The sequence below is a fragment of the Giraffa tippelskirchi genome, chromosome 10 (assembly GCF_054371585.1).
Source record: "Giraffa tippelskirchi isolate mGirTip1 chromosome 10, T2T-mGirTip1v1.2.pri, whole genome shotgun sequence".
Classification (NCBI taxonomy): Eukaryota; Metazoa; Chordata; class Mammalia; order Artiodactyla; family Giraffidae; genus Giraffa; species Giraffa tippelskirchi.
In genome coordinates, this window is record NC_137284.1 from 2859264 (window position 1) to 2882253 (window position 22990).

A 22990-nucleotide genomic window follows, 5' to 3' on the forward strand; every position below is an offset into this window, starting at 1 on the left:
ATATTGTCACCCTGCTTATTTAACTTATATGCAGAGTACATCATGAGAAACGCTGGGCTGGAAGAAACACAAGCTGGAATCAAGATTGCCGGGAGAAATATCAATAACCTCAGATATGCAGATGACACCACCCTTATGGCAGAAAGTGAAGAACTAAAGAGCCTCTTGATGAAAGTGAAAGAGGAGAGTGAAAAAGTTGGCTTAAAGCTCAACATTCAGAAAACTAAGATCATGGCATCTGGTCCCATCCCTTCATGGCAAATAGATGGGGAAACAGTGGAAACAGTCGCTGACTTTATTTTTTGGGCTCCAAAATCACTGCAGATGGTGACTGCAGCCATGAAATTAAAAGACCCTTACTCCTTGGAAGGAAAGTTATGACCAACCTAGACAGCATATTGAAAAGCAGAGACATTACTTTGCCAACGAAGGTCCATCTAGTCAAGGCTATGGTTTTTCCAGTGGTCATGTATGGATGTGAGAGTTGGACTATAAAGAAAGCTGAGCGCCAAAGAATTGATGCTTTTGAACTGTGGTGTTGGAGAAGACTCTTGAGAGTCCCTTGGACTGCAGGGAGATTCAAGGAGTTCATCCTAAAGGAGATCAGTCCTGGGTGTTCATTGGAAGGACTGATGTTGAAGCTGAAACTCCAATACTTTGGCCACCTGATGCAAAGAACTGACTCATTTGAAAAGACCTTGATGCTGGAAAGATTCAAGGCAGGAGGAGGAGGGGATGACAGAGGATGAGATGGTTGGATGGCATCACTGACTCAATGGAGATGAGTTTGAGTAAACTCTGGGAGTTGGTGATGGACAGAGAGGCCTGGCATGCTGTAGTCCATGGGGTCACAAAGAGTTGGACATGACTGAGTGACTGAACTGAACTGAACTGAACTGAAATAGGCCATGAAGTAAACAATGCCATCACATAAAATAGAATAAGATAAAATAATAAAAAAATACAGTTACGCATATCTTTGTGGGTAGCTTGATTATTGTTATTTGCATTTTATTGCCAGCTTTTGTCAGAATACATGTTGTTGCCTGCCTGTTCCAGGCACTTCCATGCCTGTGATCTCGTGGCATCTTCACAATCCACCCTGGGGGTGAAGGAAGTATTTTTATGCCCATTTTACAGAAGGGGAAACTGAGGCCCAGAGAGGTGCAGTGACTGGGGTTTTGAGCCCGGCAGGTGCCTTGGTGCTTTGACCAGGCCAGCCTCAGAGCTGGAGGGATGTGAGGGTTTTGTCCCGCTTCTCTCCCCAAGTGTCTGTCCATCCTGATGTCTCTGCTGACCGCTCACTATGAAATCTGCCCAGTGACTCTGTGTTTGGATAGCCCCGTCCCCCGACCTCTGGGAGGAGGGATGAGGATGAAGGCAGGTTCAGCGTCTCAAACGTCCTTCTGACTCTAACGTCCTCTAGACCCTGGACGGTGCCTTTGTCCTGGCGGGGATGAGTGTGTGCAGTGATCCAGAGCATCCTCCTCCAAGGCTGTGGTTGGGGGTGTCCAGCCTGGAGCATTTTATCCACACGGGGATTATCGTGGCCCCAGGATGGAGCAGGGCTACAGTGATTTCACGTCTCTGTTCTTGCTCCTGAATCTTAGCAGCTTTGGAGAGTATCTGACCGGCCCCGCGTGCATGCTCTAGTGTCCTCCAAACAGGTGGTGCCTGTGCTCGGACACATGACTGCTCTGTGACCTTGGGCCAGGCAGCTGACCTCTCTGGGCCTCAGTTTCCTCTTCCTGAAAATGGGGTGATGACATATCTCTGGTGACATTGACCATTAAATGAAATCATCTACATAAAGTTGTATAGTGGGCACTATGAATATAAATCGGAGAAGGCAGTGGTACCCCACTCCAGTACTCGTGCCTGGAAAATCCCATGGATGGAGGAGCCTGATAGGCTATAGTCCATGGGGTCGCTGAGAGTCGGACACGACTGAGCAACTTCACTTTACATAAAGTTGAGACTGTTGTTACTGACCAGGGTTCTTGGCCTCCTTAATCAATAGAAATTGATCAGAGGCCAGACAGGAAATCCAGGCAAATCTTTATTGGGGCCCCTTCTGCAGCCGGGGGGGGGAGCAAGAACAACCAGCAGGTTCCTTTGCCCCTTCCACGAGGGGGAAGGAGCTAGTTCCTTATATGAGGTGAGGGTAGGGGTGTGTCCAGGTGTCAGATGGGTGCCTTAGGTGGTCTGCCTGCCCATTAGGTAGTGTTGAGTGCAGGGGGCATGCGCGGTACCCTGCCTTTGCTCCCTGCTCTTCAGAAGTGGCAGGTGGGTTTTTTGGTCTCTTTGTATCTTTTGTGCAGGATTTGCCCCAACAGCCCATGCAGTGTTATTTTTAGTTCCTGATGGTTTCTTTGCTCTAGCAGAGGTGCGTCCAGGTGCGGGCACCGAGGTCCCAGCCCGTCTCACCATGACCCGCCTGCGTGTGCCATGAGCCGCTCACATCACTGTCATTGGCAACACCTGTCTGCGCTCGAGCTGTTCTGATTGGACCCGGGCCACGTGCGGGTTGGAGTCAGTAAACTCCCTTCCCCTCTCCTGCTGGGACCTCCTGTCCAGGCCCCGTCGCGAATTCCTGCCCCGTCTGGTGTCTGCAGAGCCTCTGGTCTGAGCTGTGAGTGCACGAGGTTTATGGGGGGCTCAGGGTGACGGGGTGGGGCAGGGACCCAGCAACCTCTCTGGATACCAGTTGCCCCTGCAGGGGTCCTCGAAAGCCTTGGGGACCCACCCGAGCTCCTCTGCTCCCTGGCACATTGGGGAGGTCCCCTGGGAGGCTCCCAGCGGGGCTGACACCCCCCCCCCCAGCCTCCAGGATCTCCAGGCAGAGGTGGGAGCTGTTCCAAGTGGGTCTTCTTGGCTCTCAGATGGTTTTCCTGATGTGGAGGTGCTTTTGTTCATTTGAAACCCAATCCTGCTGTCGTCTATTTAAGAGGGAGGGGAGGGCCTGGAAGGTGGGGGTGGGATAGAAGGTTAGTCATCCGGTTCGGAGCCCTTTCTGGAAAGCCTGCACTGTGACGGGCTAGGGCCTTTGGTGTTGGACAAGCCACAGTTCCGTTCTGCTGTGTGGCCGCTGCCTGCGTGAACCACCTGTGTGATCGTCGCCTGCTCTTCCACCGTATGGGGCTGGTCACACCGCCCCACACCAGTAACAATTAGATGGCGGTCTGCCAGCTACCACCCTGCATAGCAAAACCCTGCAGGACTTAGGGTGAAGTGACAACTGCTTATTTCAGGGCCAGAGAGTAAATATTTTTGGCTTTATGCTGTGAAGTCTCTCTACAAAGCAATAGCAGTCACAGGCATTATGTAAATGAATGGTCGTGGCTGTGCCCCAATAAAACTTTATTTAGAGAAACAAGCCGTGGGCCACGGGCAGCAATTTGCCAGCCCCTGGTTTATTTATCTCACCATTTGAGCAGGAGGAGGATGGGTGGTTCTTGTGGTCACTGAGTTCAGCTGTGGTCAGCTGGTGAGCAAGCCTCACTCTTGTCTCTGGGGTGGGCAGTAACTGCATCATCCATCTCTTACCGCCCCACTCTGCAGGCCAATCTGGCTTGGTCACTGGGCGGTCTCAGGGTCCCTGAGAACAGCAAGAGGGAGCAAGCGCCCATGTGTCCCTTTGCTCTGGCCCGTTTGGCTGAAGCCAGTAGAATGGCCAAGTCCAGGGTCACTGGGAGGCTTGCGCCCTGGGTGGTTGTGGTGCAGCCCCGTCTGCGTCTAGTCCCCCAGCTGGTGGTCATCATCACACTCACGAGCCGAGGGCCCAGGTGGGGTTTCATGCTTTCAGGGGTCACGGGCTCTGTGGTTCGGCTGGCAGGCGTAATTAATATTTTAACTTCATTCCTGGGTGATCTTATGCGGTAGCTGTTAAGAAGCTCATTTCCACCTGCACTTTTGCCCTCTCTGTCATGGAGCCAGAGCAGAAGCAGCGTTAAGAGCGTTCTCCGGAGGTCAGGGACCCACAGGGTCTTCTTTTGTGATGAGCGATTTTCCAGAGGGAACGGAGGGGCCATGGCAGAAAGGCAGGAACGGGAGCTCTGGTCCTGACGGGGCTGCTCAGCAGCTCGGGGACCCTGGCCTCAGTTTTTTCATTGGGAGAATGGGTAGACCAGATGAAGTCATGTTCTTGCCTCCCCAGACTTTTAAGCCATGAACCAGATGGTACAGTGGCGACGCAGTGTCCACACTCTGGCACTCCTGGAGGGTCACGGGAAGGTCAGCCTCAGAAAGGTGCTGTGACAGAAGCTGATGAGAAGAGATGTTTTTCCCCTTTTCCTCCTCATCCCTGAGAAGGTTGGCATTTTGCCTTGTTTTCAGATTTTCTCGCCTCCCTTTCTGCATAAAGTGGATTCTGAATCCTCGTGAGCTTTTGTGAATGAGGTTCTTTTTTATTATTGAGGTGAGACACACATAAAACCAACCATTTAAAACTGTACAGTTCAGTGGCATTCAGTACAAAAAGTTCTAGCTCTGTCACCCCAAAAGGCCTCTCCTTACCCACGAACAGTCCCATCCTTGCAGCTCCCAGCAGCCACCCGTCTGCTTTCTTCTGTCTTTGTGAATTGACCTGCTCTGGAGGTTGCATGTAAGCGGCTGGTACGACGTGGAAGGGTGTTTGTGTCTGGCTTCTCTCACTGATTAGAATGTTTCCAGCGTTCGCCCACGTGGTGGCCGCGTCAGGGTGTCGTCCCTTGTAGCGGCTGGATTCTCTTCCCTTGTGTGGATGGAGCACGTTTCCCCTGTTCTTCTGTTGGGGCTTCCCGGGTGGCTCAGGGGTAAAGAACCTGCCTGCCGGTGCAGGAGACGCAGGAGACTTGAGTTCAATCCCTCGGTCAGGAAGATCCCCTGGAGGAGGAAATGGCAGCCCACTCCAGTGTTCTTGCCTGGAGAATCCCATCAGCAGAAGAGCCTGGTCGGCTGCAGTCCCTGGGGTCACGGAGTCGGACACGACTGAGCACCACCATCTGCCAGCCGCTTCTTCTGTTAGTGAGTGGACCGTGGGCTGGTTCCACTTTTTGACTGTTGTGAATGATGCTGCGAGGAGCATGCATTCCTGGACTAGTTGGTTTTTTGTAAATATTTATTTATTTATTTTTGATTGATGATTGGTTTGATTTCTGTCATACATCAACATGGATTAACCATAGGTTTACATTTGTCCCCTCCCTCCTGAATCTCCCTCCCACCTCCCACCCATTCCCACCCGTCTAGGTTATTACAGAGCCCCAGATGGAGTTCCCTGAGTCGTACAGCGAATTCCCGCTGGCTGTCTGTTTACACATGTTGGTGTATGTGCATCCATGCTGCTCTCTCTGCTCATCTCACCCTTTCCTTCTCCCCCACCCTTGTCCACAAATTTGTTCTCTTATGTCTGCATCCCCATTGCTGCTCTGTGCACAGATTCGTCAGTACCATCCTCCTAGATTCCATATGTATGCGCTAATAAACGATACTTGTTTTCTCTTTCTGACTTTACTCTGTGTAACAGGCTCTAGGTTCATCCGCTCAAGTGCGTTCCTTTTTATGGCTGAGTAGTATTCCATTGTGTATATGTACCACAGCTTCTTTATCCATTCATCTGTCAGTGGACATCTAGGTTGCTTCCGTGTCTTGGCTATTATAAATACTACTGCAATCAACATTGGGGTTCAGTTCAGTGCAGTCGCTTGGTCGTGTCCGACTTTTTGCAACCCCATGGACTGTAGCACACCAGGCTTCCCTGTTCATCACCAGCTCCCAGAGGTTGCTCAAACTCATGTCCATTGAGTTGGTGATACCATCCAACCATCTCATCCTCTGTCATCCCCTTTTCCTCCTGTCTTCAATCTTTCCCAGCATCAGGGTATTTTCCAGTGAGTCAGTTCTTCACATCAGGTGGCCAGAGTTTTGGAGCTTCAGCATCAGTCCTTCCAGTGAATATTCAGGACTGATTTCCTTTAGGATGGAATGGTTGGATCTCCTTGCAGTCCAAGGGACTCTTGAGAGTCCTCTCCAACACCGCAGGTCAGAAGCATCAATTCTTTGGCGCTCAGCTTTCTTTTTGGTCCAGCTCTCACATCCATCCATACAGGTGTCTTTTTCAGTTTTGGTTTCTTGAGTATGTGCCTAGAAGCGGTATTGCTGAGTCCATTCCTTTACTTTAGTTTTTGATGAAACAGCCTCTTCTCACCTTTGGCAGAACCAGGTTCCGCCCTCTCGAGAGGACCTGCCGTTATGGGGCCATTCCCGCTGCCTTTCTGGATCGGAGAGAGGTGGTGACATTTCCTCTGATGGGGGCCCTCGGGGGAAGCCTTCTGTGCCTGCTCTATTAATCCCCAGGGCTCCAGGGTGATCCTCATGCATTCCCATCCCACAGAATTAGCTGGAACACGGTCAGGGATGGCTGCAGGGTAGAGCTGCAGACGAGGCAGCTGGATTCCAGGAACTCTGTTTGTGTGGAGGGGGTCCCCGGGGATGGAGCGGCCGGGTCCATCTGGGCCACAGGCTGCTGCCTCCTGAATCCCAGCCCAGGACACCGGGCCACTCTGTGCCCGGGGTGAGTCCTTGGGATTCCAGAGCTGTTTCAGGACGCTTCACAATTACGATTTCCATCTCCCCAGGAATGATGAGCACTTCTAAAAATAGCTGCAGAATGCTGAAGGCTAACATTTTAAAACAGTTCAATAATTTAGTTATTCTCCAGCGAGGACAGGGAGGATCACTGTAAAGTGGGTGCTTTTAAAATTTCCTAGAGCCCAGTCGCTGCTCGCTTTTTTTCCCCCAACAATTTGAGATGTAGTTTGCATACCATGCAGTCCACACGAAGGGTGGAATGCACTGCAGTTTTACTAGATCCCTGGATCGCTCAGCCATTACCACAAGTGATGCTTGGACATTTTTGTCCCCCTTGAAACAAACCCTGTACCTGTTAACAGTTTGCCCCTGACTCCCATCCCCTCCGGTCTGCTTTCTGTCTCCCTGGATGTGCCTGCTCGGAGCATTTCATGTAAATGGAGCCTTTGTGATGGACTTCCTCCACTTTTCAGGGTTCACCCAGGTGTGTGGTCTGTCAGTGCGTGGGGACTGCGTTGGGACTGAATACGGCTCCCTTGCACGGCTGCACCACATTTTATTTATGTACTCACGGGTTGGTGGACATACAGATTACTTCCACTTTTTGGCTGCGAGGAAGAGAGCTGCTACGAAGATTAGAGTTCAAGTCTTGTGGTGGTCATATGTTCCTTTTTTTAAGCTTAAAATTTTTTTAAATTCACTTTGGGTTGCACTGGGTCTTCACTGCTACGAGGGCGTTTCTCTGGTTGCGGCGAGCAGGGCTGCTCTTGGTGGCTGCGATTGGGCTCTCACTGCGGCGGGTTATCTCGTTGTCGAGCACGGGCTCCGTAGCATATGAGCTTATTTGCTGCTCGGGGGCACGTGGACTCTTCCCAGACCAGGGCTCAAACCCGCGTCACCTGTATTGGCAGGTGGATCCTTAACCATTGGACCACCAGGGAAATCCTAGACATATGTTCTTATCAATTGTAGGTATATGCCTTGAAATAGAATCATATATCTTCGGTCACATGTCAGCTCTGTGTAATTTCATTTGTTTTGTTTTCCACAATGTACTTTATAAAATAAAAAGAACCTCTGTATTTAAAAAAAATAATTGCAGTTGTAAGAAATAATACAGAGCCGTCCTCTGTACCCTCTACCCAGTTTGCCCCACAAGTCGTATCCTGCAGAACTAAATGTCGACATTTAGTAGGACGCTGACAGTGTCACGGTCAGGATACAAGTATCGCCATCAGCACAGGATCTCTCATGCTGCGCTTGTATAGCCTCACCGACTCCCTCCCACCTCACCTGCTTTTTGGCCCCTGGCAACCACTAATCGGTCTTCCATCTCTATAATTTCATTTCAGTAATTATACAGAATGGAATTATACAGTAAACAGCTCTCTGGAGTTGGCTTCTCTGTCATCAAAACTCGGTAGAGGGACTTCCCTGGTGGTCTCCTGGAGTAGGAGGTGGCTACCCTCCAGTGTTCTTGCCTGGAGAACCCCGTGGCCAGAGGAGCCTGGCAGGCTAGAGTCCATGGGGTCATGAAGAGTCGGACATGACTGAGCGGCTGACACTTTCACTTCCACTTTTCAAGCATTAATGCTGTGGGTTTTGTGTGAACGTTAGTCTTCATTTCTCTGGGATAAATGCCCACGAGTGCCCTCTCTGGGTCGCACAGTAGCTGCATGTTTAGATTTTTAAGAAAGCGCTGCCCTGTTTTCCTGCCGTGCTGTTTCCTTTGGTACTCCCATCAGCGATGTGAGAGCTCGCCAGCTTCTCACCAGCGTCTGGCGTTGCTGTGTCTTACACTGGCTGGGCTGGTGTAGGGGCGTCTCACTGAGGTTTTAGTTTGCCTTGTTTTAGTGGACGATGATGGTTGAGCATCTTCTCATATGCCCCTTTGCCATCTGGCTGCCCTCCTTTGTAAAACGTCTCTGCGTGTCTTTTGTCCCTGTCTTAACTGAATGGTCTGTTGTTTTTATCCTGTTAAGTCTTGAGAGCTCTTTATACTCTGGACACTGGTCCTCTGTTGAACGTGTGCTTTGCAGACATTTTCTCCCAGCCTGTGGTTTGTATTTGTACCCTCTTTTTCACAGAACGAAAGGTTTTGATTTTGATGAGGTCTGATTTATCAGTTTTTCTGGGTGTGGCTCGTGCTTTTGGCATCCTTTTGGCATTCCTAACCCTAGAGCCTGAAGATTGTCTCCTGTGAGAATTTCTTTTCCAGTTTTATTATTTTGCATTTTATATCTAAGTTCATGATTCATTCTTTTTTAAAAAATGTAAAAATTTCATTAAATAAAATTTTAAATTTATTGTTTACTTATTTTTAGTTTTTTACACCCCACCATACAGCATGTGAGATCTTATTCCCCAACCAGGGACTGAACTGACGCCCCTGCCTTGGGAGCTCGGAGTCTGAACCATTGCACCACCACGAAGTCCCCCACGATCTGTTTTGAATTGATTTTTTTTTTTTTTTTAGTTGAAGTATTGTTGATTAACAATGTTGTGTTAGTTTCAGGTGTCCAGCACAGGAACTCAGTTATGCATTATTGTTGTTCAGACGCTAAGTCGTGTCCACCTCTTTTGCGACCCCATGGACTGAAGCCTGGGGTCCGGAGCCAGGCTTCTCTGTCCATGAGATTACCCAGGCAAGACTACTGGAATGTGTGTTGCCATTTCCTTCTCCAGGGGATCTTCCCGACTCAGGGATCAAACCTGTGTCTCCTGCGTTGGCAGGCAGAGTCTTTACCACTGAGCCATCAGGGAAGCCCTCAGTTATACATAGATGGATATATATCTACTCTTGTTCAGGTTCTTTTCTGTTATAGGTTATTAAAAATATTGAATACAGCTCTCTGCTATGCAGTATGCTTCTGTTGTTCATCTATTTTACTATATAGTAGTGTGTCCATCTCCCCTGGAGAAGGGCATGGCAGTGCACTCCAGTGTTCTTGCCTGGAGAAGCCCAGGGACAGAGGAGCCTGGCAGGCTCCAGTCCTTGGGGTTGCAAGAGTTGGACACAACTTAGTGACTAAACCAGTGTATCTATTAATCCTGAACTCCTAATTTATCTTTTCCCCCACCCCTTCCCCCTTTGGTAACCATAGTGTGTTTTCTATGTCTGTGAGTCTTTCTGTTTTGTAGATAAGTTCCTTTGTGTCATTCTTGTAGATTCCACGTGTAAGTGTTGCCATATGATATTTGTCTTTCTGCGTCTGAGCTGTTTCACTCGGTGTGACGATCTCTAGGTGCATCCGTGTTGCTACAAATGGCATTATTTCACTCTTTTTTATGGCTGAGTAATATTCCAAAATCACTGCTGATGGTGATTGCAGCCATGAAATTAAAAGACGCTTACTCTTTGGAAGGAACGTTATGGCCAACCTACATAGCATATTTAAAAGCAGAGACATTACTTTGCCAACAAAAGTCCGTCTAGTCAAGGCTATGGTTTTTCCAGTGGTCATGTATGGATGTGAGAGTTGGACGGTGAAGAAGGCTGAGCGCCGAAGAATTGATGCTTTTGAACTGTGGTGTTGGAGAAGGCTCTTGAGAGTCCCTTGGACTGCAGGGAGAGCCAATCAATCCATCCTAAAAGAGATCAATCCTGGGTGTTCATTGGAAGGTCTGATGTTGAAGCTGAAACTCCAATACTTTGGGCACCTCATGCGAAGGGTTGACTCATTGGAAAAGACCCTAATGCTGGGTAGGATTGAGGGCAGGAGGAGAAGGGCACGACAGAGGATGAGATGGTTGGATGGCATCACCGACTCGATGGACATGGGTTTCGGTGGACTCCGGGAGTTGGTGATGGACAGAGAGGCCTGGCGTGTTGCAGTCCATGGGGTCGCAAAGAGTCGGACACGACTCAGCGACTGAACTGAGCTGAACTGAATATTCCGTTGTGTGTATGTAGCACATCTTCTTTATCCATTCCTCTACTGATGGACTTGCCTACTGTGAACAGCGCTCCTGTGAACTTGCGTATCTTTCTGAATAAGTTTCGTCTGTGTATATGCCCAGGAGTGGGATTGCTGGGCCGTCATGTAAGGCTCGGGTTGGTGGTGGTGGTTTAGTTGCTAAGTCGTGTCCATCTCTTGTGACCCTGTGGACTGCAGCCCGTCAGGCTCCTCTGTCCATTGGGTTCTCCAGGCAAGAATCCTGGAGTGGGTTGTCATTTCCTTCTCCGACTCCAGCCCTTAAGGCTCGGGTTAATGGCTGTCATTTTGCCTGTCAGCGGCCAGTTGCTTCAGCACCCTTTGTTGGAGGGGGCCGTCCTTCCTCTGTTGAGTTGCTTTTATCTCTTTGTTGAAAATCAGTTGCGTGTATTTGTGCGGGTCTATTTCTGGGCCCTCTGTTGATCTGGGCCCCTGCCTGTCCTCCAGGACTCCACAGCCTTGATTACTCGAGCTGTAAGTCTTGAAATTGGGTGAACTGATGACTCTCACTTTATTCTTTTTCAAATTTGTTTTAGTAATTCTAGGTCCTTTGCTTTCCCATATAAATTTCAGAATAATATAGTCTATATCTACAAAAAAAAAAAAAACCTTGCTGGGATTGGGTTTCACCCAAGTGTTTTCAATTTGGGGAAAGTCGATGTCATGACTGCGTTGGATTTTCCAACCTATGAACAGGACTTGCCTCTCCACTTCTTGAAAAGTGAAAGTGAAAGTGTTAGTCAGTCAGTCGTGTCCAACTCTTTGTGACCTCGTGGACTGTAGCCCTACAGGCTCCTCTGTCCATGGGATTCTCCAGGCAAGAATACTGCAGTGGGTTGCCATTCCCTTCTCCAGGAGAGCTTCCCGACCCAGGGATCGAACCTTGGTCTCCTGCGCTGTAGGCAGATTCTTTACTGTCTGAGGGCTTCCCTGGTGGCTCAGCTGGTAAAGAATCTGCCTGCAGTGCGGGAGACCTGGGTTCGATCCCTGGGTTGGGAAGATCCTCTGGAGAAAGGATTGTCTACCCACTCCAGTATTCTGGCCTGAAGAATTCCATGGACGGTATAGTCCCTGGGGTCACAAAGAGTCGGACACGACTGAGCGACTTGCACTTACTGTCTGAACCACTGGGGAAGTCTAAGCCCATAGATGTTCTTTTATTTTTCACTGATTTCTGTAGACTTCAGCATACAAGTTTTGTTACATTCACACCTAAGTTTTTTTGAGAAGTTATAAATGGTATTGGATTATACATTTGGTTGTCTACATGTTCATTGCTAGTATAGGGGATACGGTTGACTTTTATATGTTGATCCTGTATTTTGTGACCTTGTTCAACTCATTTATTATTTGTAGGAAGTGTTGTCTTGGAGATTGCTTGGGATTTTCTACAGTCTTGTCATCTGCAAATGGGGGCAGTTTTATTTCTGTTTTCCTGATCAGGGGGCTTCTCTGGTGGCTCAGACAGTAAAGAATCCACCTGCATCGCGGGAGACCCGAGTTTGATTCCTGGGTCGAGAAGATCCCCTGGAGTAGGAAACGGCCACCCACTCCAGTGTTCTTGCCTGGAGAATCCCATGGACAGAGGAGCCTGGCGGGCTACGGTGTTGCAAAGAGTCGGGCATGACTGAGTGACTAACGCTTTCACTGTCCTGATCTGTATGCTTTATATCTTCTTTTCTTGCCTTTTCTCTTTTCTGGAACATCTACTGCTATGTTGAGTGAAAATGATTAGAGCAGACATCCTTGTTCCTGGTCACAGAAGGAAAGCGTTTCGTCTTTTCCTATTTGGAATAATGTTAGCTGATTACATGAAGTTTTGCAGATGCTCTTGATCAGGTTGAAGAATTTCCCTTCTTCCTTTTTTTTTGGGGGTGGTAGAATTTGTCACAGATGTTGAATTTTGTCAAATGCTTTTTCTGCATCGATTGCCTTGACTGTGTGATTTTCCTTCTTTAACCTATTGGTATAGCGTATCACATAAATTAATTTTTTAAAAGAAATATTGAACCAGCCTAGCATTCCAGACATAAACGTTACTTGTCTTGATGTGTAATTCTTCTCTTATAGGTAATTGCTTAACTCTTATTTGTTAATATTTTGTTAAGGATTTTTTTCCATCTCTATTTGAGGGATATGGGCCTGTGATTTTCTCTTTGTATGGTTTTAGTATCAGTATCATATTGGTTCCATAAAATAGGTTGGATCCTATTTTCTGGAAGATACTGTATAGTGTGTACTCAGTTATTCAGTCCTGTCTGACTCTTTGCAGCCCCGTGGACTGCAGCCCACCAGGCTCTTCTGTCCACTGAGTTTTCCAGCAATCATACTGGAATGGGTTGCCATTTCCTACTCCAGATATTGTATAGAATTGATACTAATTCTCTGAATATTTCATGGAATTCTCTGGTGAAACTATTTGGGTGTGGCGATTTCCTCTTTCTTACAGAAACGTGTGTTTTATAATGAGGAACTCAATCTTCTTAATAGCTGTAGGGCTTCTCAGATTACCTATTTCATACAGAATGAGTTGTAACTGTTTGCATTTCTTGAAGAATTGGTTTCTTTCATTTATATTGTCTAATTTAAGTGTGTGGAGCTGTTTATCCTTTCAGTGCCTGAAGAGTCTATAATAATATCCTCTGTTACATTCCTGGAATTGGTAATTTGTGCCTTTTCTGTCTTTTTTGGTTAGTTTTGTCAATTTTATTGACTTTTACAAAGAGCCAGCTCATCATTCCATTGATTTTTCTCTATTGTTTTTTTTAGTTTTGTTTTTATTTATCTTCACTCTTTTGATTATTTCCTTCCTGCCTTCAAACCTTTGCTTTGGATTTATTTTCCTCACCTTTTACTAGCTTCCTGAGATGGGAACTTAGACTTTGATTTTCAATTATTCTTTTTTTTCCCCCTCTGTTTTCTTTTTAAAAAAAATTTTACTGGAGCATTGTTGTTATTTAATTGCTCAGTCATGTCTGACTCTTCGTGACCCCCTGGACTGTAGCCCGCCAGACTCCTCTGTCTATGAAATTCTCCAGGCAAGAATACTGGAGTCGGTTGTCATTCCCTTCTCCAGGGGATCTTCCTGACTCAAGGATCAAACCTCCGTCTCCTGCCTTGGCAGGCAGATTCTTTGCCACTGAGTCAGCAGGGAAGCCCTTCTGTTGGAGTATAGTTGATTTAAAACATGTTAGTTTCTGTTGTACAGCAGCATGCCTTTCTGATGGTGTGAAAGTGATACATGTTCAGTAGAGACTCTACTTTGAATCTTGCATTTTGATCTTTCTGGGCCTGTGACACGTGGAACCATCCTCTGTCGTGGGCGGGAGCAGTGAGCCGCGGCTCCTGCCAGTCACGGGGTCACAGGGGTGCGCAGCCAACAACCTGCAAGCACTCTGTACCTGGACGACCGTTCTGTTTTTCATTTTCAGGACAGTTTTCAGTAGATTTAGTGAGATAGTCAACACTTCGTTATAAAATAGGCTTTGTGTTAGATCATTTGGGCTAAGTGTTCTGAGTATGTTGAAAGGAGGTGAGACTGAGCTGTGATGTTCATAGTTGGGTGTATTACGTGCATTTTCGAGTTAACGATCATTTCTACTGAGGATGGGTTTGCCCAGATGTCACCCCATCATATGTCAAGGAAGATCTGTATTTCCTTGTTGAGATTTTCCGTTCTTTTTTTTCAGTGAGGTTTTCTGTTTTTACGTGTTTCCGGTGTGTTCACAATTAACTTGTCAAAGCGTTTTTGTTTTTGCTGCTTCAGACTCAGTTTCGGCGCTAACACCTCTGTCCCCGCAGTGTTGTCGTCCACCGGTTGTCTTTCACCCATTTGAGATCTTCCTGGTTTAGGGGATGATGAATGATTTTCGGTGGAAATGTGCACAGTTTCGTATTCTGTCGTGAGACCGTGGGTTTCCCTGAGCCTGCTGGTTCAGCCCGTTTGTTCGGACATCACAGGGAAGGCTTGCTGCCTCGTTACTGCCAGCTGAAGGCAGACGTCCAGGGTCCTCGGTTGACCCCCACTGATACCCCAGTGGGGAGGCTCCTTGTTGTTGCTGGTGGGGGAAGGGACCTGCTCCCCTCGTGGTCTCCAGGGATACGAGGTGGGGGTGGCCTCATCTGCTGGCGATGGGGAAGGTCCTTACTCTCTCTTAGCCCTCTTCTGACCTCGTCCACTGAGATGAGGGCGGGGTGCCGTGTGCGTGCGGAAATCCAGGCTCCATGTGATGTCTGCGTTGATACAGTGGAACTGGAGGAGGATGCGTGCCTGCTCGGTGGGGAAGAAAGTTCCAGCTCCGCAGCTTGGTTTATCTGCCCCCCCCTCCCCGTGGAGGTTTGAGTGCCTGTGACAGCCACGCGAGGGGAAGTCCAGGCTCCCCCTTGCCTCTGCTCCTGGGACTCAGGGTGGGGGCCGCGATTCTTCTGTGACATCTGGGTGGAGTAGAGGAGTGATTGTCTGAATGTGTTTTTCCTGTTTTGCTGCCATTTTCCTGTTTTGTTTTTTTTTTCTGGAGAGAGTAGTCGTTCTTGGCAGCTTTTTTTTCCCGCTTCTACTGATGTTTCAGCTGAAGCTCCAGTCCTTTGGCCACCTGATGTGAAGAGCTGACGCTCTGGAAGAGGCCCTGGTGCTGGGAAAGACTGAGGGTAGGAGGAGAAGGGGGCAACAGAGGATGAGATGGTTGGATGGCATCACTGACTCAATAGACATGAGCTTGAGCAAGCTCCGGGAGGTAGTGCAGGACGGGGGAGCCTGGTGTGCTGCAGGCCGTGGGGTCGCAAAGAGTCGGACACGACTGACTGACTGAAGAACAGCAACTGCTGTTTCTTCTGGCTTCTTAGCTCCCCATCTGGGGTATGAGGCAAAAACCCAGCTCCGAGAACCGGCCGCCGTGCTAGCCCCTGGGTCCCTGGTCCCTGACCGGCCTGCCTTCTCTCCACCCCTCCGGGTCTTAGGTGTGTCTCTTGTACAGCATCCTGGGGTTTTTGCTGCACGTCTTCGGAGGCGTGGGGAAAGTGCGTCTATGCCGTCTTTCAGGCAGCGGAGACGCAGCCGCTGGATCTCAGCTCGCAGGCATCAGAGCGCTTGTAGTTCTGACCTCTGCCTCCTCGTGGAGCCTCGGTCTGACCGTGCCCTGGTTGTCTCTCACAGCTCTCGACATGTCTCCTGTCTCCGTGCCTTGACCCGGAGCGCGGTCGGTTCCGGTTCCGAGAAGCCTTCCTGCGGGACCCAGCCTGCCAGCGCCTCTGGTGAGTTAGAACATCTTCAGTGCCGTGGTGTGGACCGCCTCCCCGCTTTGGCACCCCGGACAGAGGACGGCGGTTCCTCGTGGCCAGGACCCCAGCGCCTGTGTCCGAGTTGGGGGGGTTTGTCCTGGGTGCTGGAAGAACCTGCCTGCCCTTGGTGCCCGGTTAATGTGACCTTGGGGGGGACTCACCGGGACTGTGGCTGAGACCCCAGTCTGCCTCTTTGTCTCTGCTCCGAGATGTCCTGGCTGGACTCAGTTGCCACGGCTCAGGGTGGGTAGAGTCCTGAGGGTAGAGTCCTGGAGGAGGTATGACAGGTGCCCTGCCTCCACTGTTTCCTGGACCAGGAGATGCGTGCTTGTGTCCAGCGTGGGGACCACAGAGGGAAGCCCACAGCCTGTGGTTTGGTAGAGCTGAGATGTGCTCTGAGCTCGCAGTCTGACGCCCGTTGCTGGTTGCATGTTGACCATCAACTGAGGGCCCCTCTGGGGGCGTTTATGTGTAATATGTGCTGATAATCGGCATTTTCTGAGTGTTGCCTGGACGCTGGGCTTTACCACGGCCGACCTCGTGAGGAAGGGGCACCGACTGCCGTCCTTGGGTGAGGGGCTGGGTCCCCAGCGGTGAGACCCGCTGCTCCGGGCCTCGCTGGTCCCGAGACGCTCCGCCTGGCCCTGGCTCTGCACACCCTGAGCCCTTCTGGTGTCACACCCGGCTGCCCAGCCTGGGGACCAGAGAGGCAGGTCTGTGAGGTCTGCTCCCGCTTGGACGTATTTTTCAGACTTTTGAAAAAACTTATCGCCTATCCAAGGAGACATTTTAGACCCTTGTTCCAAATTGTCCACCCCAGCGAGGTTTTAATACATGGGCGTGCTGTGTATCTGTTTATGGTCTGCTTGTATATTGCTGCTTTCTGCTTAAAAACACTAAGACCCATTGCACCTTCCCAGATTCTGGTGAGAATGAGAAGACCGTCCTAGGGTTACAAATACCCCAGGCAGGAGCGGAATGTCAGGGCCGCTGCCCCAGCCCTGGCCCCGGTCACCTTCGGCTTGTGGGGGGACACCTGCTACGCCTGGCTTCCCGGGCCTCCTCCAGTCCTGCCTGAGATCCAGTTCAGCCCTCTCCCTGTCCTCGTGCAAGCCTTCCCACGGGGTCGTGGTCCCTCCGAGTGCCCCGAGGTGCTTCTCTGGCCCCTGCTCCTGCCCTCCCCCCGGCGCATGTGGGCGCTGTCCCGGCAGGCGGGCGGTGACGGGGCTCCGGGAGGACCAGCCCCGCTGTTCTGGCCGAGCAGGCAGAGCCTGCAGTCCCCTCGTCCTCTGTCCGTCCTCGAAGCTGGATGCAGTTCCCTCGTGGGGAAGCCCTTGGTGCCGATCCCCATGGCTGCTCACTCACGTGGCTCAGCAGAAAGCTGACGGGTGGGTGCACAGCGTGGGTGACTCTCGCGGAGGCTGTGGCCACCGTTTCCTCTAGCGGTGGAGCAGGCTCAGAGAAGGAGGTGTCCAGGCTTGAGGGAGGGTCCGGGACTTGGCTGAACCGCGTGGCCTCGCCCCCACCCTCGGGCTCCAGACTTGGGCCTTGCTCACCGTTCATTACGGTGGCGCCGGGGCCAGGGCACCGAGCCCCCCAGCAGCTTGTTTCCCCATTTGTGGGGGGCCGTCTGCCCCAGGCCGGGTGGGGGGCTTGTTGGCTCATGACCAGGTCGAACCTCCCCGAGCCTGGTTTGTACCAAGGCCCGCTCGCCTCATTCGGCCTCCTTTCTGAGAAGGGACCCTTGACAGGTCAACCTGAGCGTTTGCCTGTCCCCGGCCCAGGGTTGGGAACCCTGCGTCAGGGCTGGGCCTCCAGCCGCTTCTTCGGGAACTCCGCGCCGTTGGCCCCTAGTGGCGGGGCCTATGGATTCAGAATCCATCTCTGTGACCCCAGTGGTCACTGACGTGCCAGGGGGAAGAGAAGAGGAACGGCTGGACCGGGTGGCCCTTTAGGCCGGGAGTGGACGCGCTGTCAGCTTGCTCTGCCGGCCAGGGCGCCTTTTGCCCGCAGAGTCGGTCATCTCCAGAACAGGGGGCCTCGGGGGGCCGGGTGTTCACGGAGGGATGAGCCCCAGGGGAGCCTCCCAAGGCCTTTCAGCTGGAGAAGGATGGTGGTCCTGTGCTGTGGATGGAGGGGGGCAGTTTCCGTCTCTCGGGGGTCAGTCTTCGTGAGCCCAGGACGTGCTGCGTCCTGAGTGGGTTGGGGGAATGGAGGCGGAATTCTCCATCAGGCCCAGGTTTGTCTTCGTCTCCCTCTCAGCTGTTTTTCCTGCATCCTCAGTTCTCCTGCGAAGGGACCCTGCCCTTCAGCGACCTCCAGATGTCCTATCCTAGAGGCTGCCCTTCATCGCGGACGCCCCTGCGTGGGCGCCCCATGACCCCCGTCCTGGCCACTGCGTCCCCTTGCAGTGGAGACGGTCATCACATAGCAAAGCTGTGTGGATTTCAGGGATTCTGGGTTTCAGGCCTTTGGAAGCGATCCCCTCCAGCTGCTACTTGGAAAAACATGGAAAAGGACCCTTGGGCGGTAATTTAGGGAGCAGCCAGGATGTTACATAACGGGTGGCATCACTGTAGAGTAATGGAATTGCTGCTGCTACTGCTGCTACTGCTAAGTAGCTTCAGTCGTGTCCGACTCTGTGCGACCCCATAGACGGCAGCCCACCACGCTCCGCCGTCCCTGGGATTCTCCAAGCAAGAATACTGGAGTGGGTTGCCATTTCCTTCTCCAGTGCATGAAAGGGAAAAGTGAAAGTGAAGTCGCTCAGTCATGTCCGACTCCTAGCGACCCCATGGGTCTGCAGCCTACCAGGCTCCTCCACCCATGGGATTTTCCAGGCAAGAGTACTGGAGTGGGGTGCCATTGCCTTCTCCGAGAGTAATGGAATTAATGCACAGCTAATTAGTGTCACGCCATCCAACCATCTCATCCTCTGTCGTACATTCCCCTCTATCTGCCCTCAATCTTTCCCAGCATCAAAGTCTTCTCCAGTATCAAAGTCTTTTCCAGTGAGTCAGTGAATTCTCACTCATGATTCAAGGCGCTAGCTTGAACGAATTCAGAGATTCCGTTTTCATGAAGTTGTTGCTTAGTTGCTAAGTTGTGTCTGACTCTTCACGACCCCATGGACACCAGGCTTCTCTGTCCTTCACCACGAACCCTAAGGGTCCTCTGATGTACGGATTACCCGGGATTCTCTCATTAGGCCTTTAGTGCCATCACAGGAGGCCTTACAACAGGCAGGTCTGAACAGAGGAGACCCCGTGAAGGCAGGGGATGGGGGGACGCAGCCGTGAGCTGGGACACTTGGAGGCTGGAAGAGGCAGGAAGGCCCCTCCCTGAGAGCCTTCGCAGGGAGCCAGCTCTGTGACGCCTGCATTTCCGTCCCGTGAACCTGATTCCAGACTTTCGGCCTCCAGGACTGCGAGAGGATACGTTTGTGTCGCCCAGCCTGCGGCCCTTTGTCACAGCAGACCCTGGACGGTCGTACACCGTGTGAATCCCGATGTCACTGTGGTCGGGGGACAGGCTCACATTCAGTGAGGAGGAAGGGAATGGGGCCTCGCGTGTGGCTGGGGCTCGGGGTTTGAACAGGCTTACCTCGATGGCTAGCTGGTCACAGGAAGACGTGATGCCCTTTCCCCAGGTCACCGTGGCCCAGCTGAAATCTTGGGGAGCGGGCTTAGCACCAGCGTGGGCAAGACTGCCATCACGCTGGCACTGTCTGCAGGACGTGCCCCCAGGTAAACCACGGGAGAGGCATTCAGTTCAGTTGAGTTCAGTTCAGTTCCTCTGTCGACCCCTTCTCCTTCCGTCTTCAGTCTTTCCCAGCATCAGGGTCTTTTCCAAGGAGTCAGTTCTTTGCATCAGGTAGCCAAAGTATTGGAGTTTCAGCTTCAGCATCAGTCCTTCCAGTGGATATTCAGGACTGATTTCCTTTAGGAAGGCCCTGAGCACCCCCGCTCTCGGCCAGACTGAGCCTGAGGTCTGCATGCTGGCCTCACACTGCTGACTCCCACAGAAGTGCCCCGAGTGTTTCACACATTCAGAGTGTCCCCCACGAACGTCCACTTTCAGCGCTTATACCCGCTTCCGAGGCCTGGAGGTCAAGTGGGCACCCAGAGCCCTGTCCACACGCCTCCTGCCTTTGGTCTTTCTGGGCAGGTACATTCTGCTCTGGCCACCCCAGGACCTTCACGTCTCACCAGGGCAGAGGGAGCAAGGAGGCCCGAGGGGTTGGGGAACCTGCCAGGCCATGCCCACCCCTCAGGGCAGCACGTGGCTCCACACTGTCTGTGGGCATGTTTCCCGTGCCCTTGACTGTCAGGAGACCCCACCTCCCAGGAGGGTTCCCCGTCTCCACCCTTGCACGCTCTCTGTGACCTGTCACAGCCCCCAGCTCCCAGGGCCTGCACAGGATGCAGCTGCACCCTCGGACGTCTCGGGGCCATTGTGGGAACGAGCCCAGAGCCCCTGGGTTTCCTTCTGCTCCTCTGCCCCCCACCTCCTCCAACCACTTAGACGTGGTCGCCCACTGAGGCAGGTGGGGAGGGAAACATCCCCCCAAGTTGGGAGGGGGACCTGAAGAGCTGATGCCGGAATGACCTCAGGCTTCGCAGAGCCCCGGGGTTGGAGTGTGACGTCCAGAAGGCCGCACGGGTCCAGGTGGACCGGAGTCTCCCCCGGAGCTGCTGGTCTCCTCTGAGGACCGAGATGGAGGCCGTGAGGTCTCGGGAAAGCGGTGCTGGTCATTGTGCTTGTCATGAAGATCCTCCCAGATCTCTCAGGCAAGGACGGCGCTGTCATCTCGGCAGGCGGAGCCCTTCCCCCGGGCCGCGTGTGCGTGCCGGCCACGTCTACCACAGCCCCTGCACACAGCACCGGGGCCAGCTCACCGATGCTCCCCGCAGGGGTGAGAATGATCGAGGATGAGGAAGACCTGGGTTTGTTGACCCACATGGGTCATCTCAGTTCTAGGAAAAGGGCTGTGTTATTTTGCTTTTGACTTAGAACCTGAGCCAAGGAACGAGAACTCTTGGGCGTCTTGTTGAAATCTCAGGTTCCAAGACCTCCTCCAGTTCAGCAGGAACCTGCCTTGTTAGTTTACTAACCAAGTGATTCTGCTGCAGGCCCCACTGAGAGAACTTGGCTTTAATGTTGGGTCGTGCAGTGCTTAGGGGAGAAGGCAATGGCACCCCACTCCAGTATTCTTGCCAGGAGAATCCCGTGGGCGGAGAAGCCTGGTATGCTACAGTCCGTGGGGTCACGAAGAGTCGGACACGACTGAGCGATTTCACTTTCACTTTTCACTTTCATGCATTGGAGAAGGAAATGGCAACCCACTCCATTGTTCTTGCCTGGAGGATCCCAGGGACAGAGGAGCCTGGTGGGCTGCCGTCTTTGAGGTCACACAGAGTCGGACATGGCATCAAGGTGTGGAGGGTGGTTTCTCTGAGCAGAGCAGGCTGTGTGTGTCCTGGGTTCTCTCAGCAGAAGCCGGGTTGCTCCCGTCCACTGAGCCCATGCCAAGTGAGTGGAAGTAACTGGACGGAATGAGTTAGGATCTGGTCTCAGGGTGGGGCTGGATTTACTGAGGCTCATAGAGACAGCTTCCTGGTAAGGAAGGAGTTAGATGAGAGTGAATGCAAGCAAAGTGATATTCATGTGACTGTAAATGTATATGTATCTCACTTTAGTATTCTTGCCTGGAAAATCCCATGGACAGAGGAGCCTGGTGGGCTACAATCCATGGGGTGGAGAAAGAGTCAGATGTGACTTAGCAACTAAACACCAGAGCAACAGTAACAATCTGTTTCAAAAGAAAAAACTTGATGTAGCCAAATCGGGAATTTTCTGTGTTTGTTGACGCTGGGCATTAATCACACATTTACAAGGGGATGGTTTTTGTGAAACAGCACCAAGGGGCTGTGTTGGGGGAACTGATTGAGAACCTGGTGTCTGGAGCTCCCTGCTGTTCTACAGACCCGGGATGCACCCAACAGAGGGTCTCTCACAGCCCCCGGCTGGGCTGGGGGCTGATGCCAGCCTATGGTCCAGTTCTGGAAGGGTCGGCTGCTGTGTGTCTTTATAACTGCGGGGAGTCACCGACTGGTTGACTTCACCTTTCCTTGGAACGAACAAGGGAGAAGTCAGAGAGAATGTAGCTCACCAAAACAAGCATATCACCCTTCAGATGAATGAGGTTTTTCCTATCTCGGACAGTTGGAAATAAAATTCAAGGTGTTTGCATGGATGCAAATTGTCCCCTTTTCTTTCTTTTTTCTTTTTTACTGTTGACATTTTTATTCTATTACAAGTTATCGCCTGTTTACCTAGGTAGCGAGCCAGTCTCTGTAATTTTGCTTTGGTCCTGTAGCCATGGATGGAAAAGAGTGCAATTTACCTGTCTGTCAGAAGCACAGCCGGGGATGGAGGGAAGGGCTGCTGTTTCCACATTCTCTAAATATTTACGCTCCTGTTCCTCTTTTGTATTTATTCCTTCCACCCGAATGGCAGGTACACAGTCACCTTCCAGCGCTAATTCTCCCTGGATGTTTTTAGAGAGAGTGGTTCCACTAATCAGAGCTGTTCCATAGTCACGAAATGGATTCAAAGTAATATTTAATCCAGTGACTAGGACGTTGGAATGTAGTTCAGGCCCATTGGGTATTTTTTTTTTTTGCACATCCTTTTATTTTTTTGGAATATAATTGGTTTGCAGTGTTGTGTTAGTTTCTGCTGTACAGTGAAGTGAATCAGCTACATGTATATGTGTATCCCCTCCTTCTTTGGCCTCCCTCCCACCCCTCCTTCTCACCCATCTAGGTCATCACAGAGCACCGAACTGAGCTCCGTGTTCATACAGCAGCCTCCCACTAGCTGTCTGTTTTACGCCTGGTAGCGTATACATGTCAGTCCTAATCTCCCAACTCACCCCACCGTCCCTTATCCCTGCTGTGTCCACAAGTTCATTTTCTACATCTGTATCTCTAGTCCTGCCCTGGAACTAGGTTCATCTGTACCATTTTTCTGGATTCCACATATATGCATTAATATGTGATATCTGTTTTTCTCTTTCTGACTAATTTCACTCTGTATGAGAGAGTCTAGGTCCATCCACGTCTCTACAAATGACCAGATTTTGTTCCTTTTTTATCGCCGAGTAATACTCCACTGTATATATGTACCACATCTTTATTCATTCA

The 22990-nt window shown here is 51.1% G+C and overlaps 1 protein-coding gene across 1 annotated transcript in view; it reads left to right on the plus strand.

The window, feature by feature from the left end:
- Window positions 1-22990, plus strand: part of SHANK2 (SH3 and multiple ankyrin repeat domains 2) — a 562195-nt gene that overhangs the window by 18773 nt on the left and 520432 nt on the right. Inside the window, exon 2 of the mRNA XM_081533759.1 lies at window positions 15658-15755. The gene's annotated coding sequence lies outside the window, so the exon portion shown is untranslated. The remainder of the gene's footprint in view (window positions 1-15657; window positions 15756-22990) is intronic.